General features: G+C 41.0%; 1 pseudogene across 1 annotated transcript; it reads right to left on the reverse strand.

Annotated features, from left to right (window-relative positions):
- Positions 1–670: 670 nt before the first annotated feature.
- Positions 671–2364, reverse strand: LOC105523268 (annotated as a pseudogene). The gene has a single exon (XR_001003569.1). The product of XR_001003569.1 is annotated as a trifunctional enzyme subunit beta, mitochondrial-like (transcript).
- Positions 2365–2592: the final 228 nt, after the last annotated feature.

A 2592-nucleotide genomic window follows, 5' to 3' on the forward strand; every position in this document is an offset into this window, starting at 1 on the left:
CTCGCTGCAGCCTAGACTTCTGGGGCTTAAGCAATTCTCCCCCTCAGTCTCTGTCTCAAGGACCTGGGACCACAAGCTTCCATGCCTGGATAATTTTTGTATTTTGGTAGCGATGGGCTGGTCTCAAACTTCTGAGTTCCAGCAATCTGTCCGCCTCGGCCTCCCAAAGTGCTGAGATTTACAGGCATGAGCTGCTATGCCCAGCCTAAAGATGTAATTTAAATATGGAGGTGGATATTCACTTATATATTAAATAAAAGTATATGTAAATACACATAATAAACTTTATATATACTAATTTATATATAAACATATATAAATTTATATACGTACATAACTTTAGCATATATATGTGTGTGTTTTTACATTTTTTTCAATATTTCCCCACTTTACGGTTGACCACCATGATATTTATGTATCTAAACATTTTTTGTAAGTTTTCATTGATGTTTAGATTCTGAATTATTTTTCCATAATTAAGTTAATTCAGGCACGTTGGTTTGTATTTTATAGAGAACACTTTAGGACACAGATAGGAACAAGTATAATTTGCAAATATTACAAAGATGATTTCCTAATCTCAGCTGACCTCTTTCCCAATTGCAAACACTCATTTAGTCTTTAGTGACAAGAGAGAACAAAAACAACCACCTACACATCTCTGTGTGAGATTCTGGTGGCGTAGAAATCCCTGAAAGAGCAGTAAATTGTGATTATTGAAAAGCTCAGAACACTGGCAAGGCTTAAGTGCAAAGCATGTAACAGAAGGCCACAAGAATTGTTTTCCTAAGAGGAACTAGGAACTATAAATGTCATTTAGGAATGCATTGAAATGCCATTGCCTAGTGTGAGTGTTGCACAGAAACTTCTGGTCATTTCTTCCGGATCTATTATTTTGGATAAGCTTCCACTGTCATAGAATGGCCCTGCCCTCCAGCTGCACAGGCAGCCGCTAAGGCACACTGGGCTGCTTCCTTCAGTAATCTGTTGGCAGCTGCCATGACCAACCTACAGCCAGTGGCTCCAAATGGGTGTCTCAGGGACAGGGATCCACCCCAGTTATTAAACTTCTCCAAAGGAAGCAACCTAACCTTGGTTTTTCTACCCATGTAATTTTGTGCAAACCAATCAGAATCCATGACTTCAAAATTTGCTAAACTCTTACCTAAGAAAGCTTTGTGAAATTCAAAAGCATCAATATCATTCATGGTTAATTCTGCCTTTTCTAGAACTTTTGGAGTCGCATATTTTGGTCCGAGTAATAGTTGATCTTTTGGATCATGAGACACGTACATAAAATTCCTCAAATACACCTTCGGCTTATAACCCATGGCCAGAGCCTTTTCCTCTGCCATAATCAACATTGCAGATGCGCCATCAGTCAACAAAGAAGAATTTGCAGCTGTCACTGTGCTGCAGGGCTTGATAAATGCAGGTTTTAGTTTGGCCATCTGCTCCAGTGAGGAAGGACAGATGCCATTATCTTTGGTAACCGTATTTTTTCCTGGTACTTTGAAGATTATGACATCAGAAAGGAGTCCTTCATCCTATGCCTTCTTGGCCAGACTGTGAGAGCTCAGTGCATATTCATCCTGTTCCCGTCGAGAAACAGCAAAGGCAGCCGCCAGTCGGTCTGCAGAGTGGCCTGTGGTCTCACTGATGGAGAACTCAGCAACCGCAGGGAGCTCAGGTGTTAGGAAATTCAATTGGAATTTAGAGATTAAAGACAGTCACTGGCCCACAGATTTGGCCTTATTGAGATCAAGCATCAGTTTTCTCATTTTCCTTGAGTGACGAATAGGGACATGGGACATCAACTTGACACCACCTGTCATGAACACATCACAGTGGCCAGAAGCAATCAAACCAACACCTGTGGTCATGGCTTGATTGGCAGAGATACAAACCATGGTGACAGTGTGAGCAGGAGTCTTGTCAGAGAAGGCAGCTCCAAGGGCAGCCTCTCTAGCCACATTGCTTGTTTTCACTTCCTGAATAACTGTACCAAAGATGATATAATCAACTACTTCCTTGGGGACACTGGGCTGATACAACAAACCCGTAAATGTTGCTCTAGCCAAATCATGTGGCATCAGGTCTTTATATGAAGTGCCTGACAGCAAAAATGGAGTACGAACGCCATCCACCACCACAACATTCCTCATACTGGGTTTGGCTAATGTCTTCTTCATTTTGGTCTGGATCTCGGGGGCAGCTTGCAGCTAGGAGGAACAGCTCAGAGGTCTTATGGAAAATCTGAGGGCCCATTTTGATGCAGTGAGAAGATTTTTAAAAGTGTAAGTCAAGATGGTAGTCATTCTGGAATCTTAGCTGATGTCCGCGCAGACTCCTACTCTGAGCAAGGCTCAGACCCCGTGATTTTACATTTTAAGTTTACATTTCAAAATTGGCCTAGTCATTTTGTCAGCAGTACTTATGTGTATTTCTGTTTTATTGAACTTATTAAGGTTAAAACATCTTTGCACTGAAAAAAATAATGCCTAAAACTTCAAAAAAAGGAGCATATGGACAGCTTCTTCTACGCATCCACAGTATATTAAAAGTTGATTTATGGGCACTTTGGAAACTTCA

The sequence above is a fragment of the Colobus angolensis genome, unplaced genomic scaffold (assembly GCF_000951035.1).
Source record: "Colobus angolensis palliatus isolate OR3802 unplaced genomic scaffold, Cang.pa_1.0 Scaffold459, whole genome shotgun sequence".
Lineage (NCBI taxonomy): Eukaryota > Metazoa > Chordata > Mammalia > Primates > Cercopithecidae > Colobus > Colobus angolensis.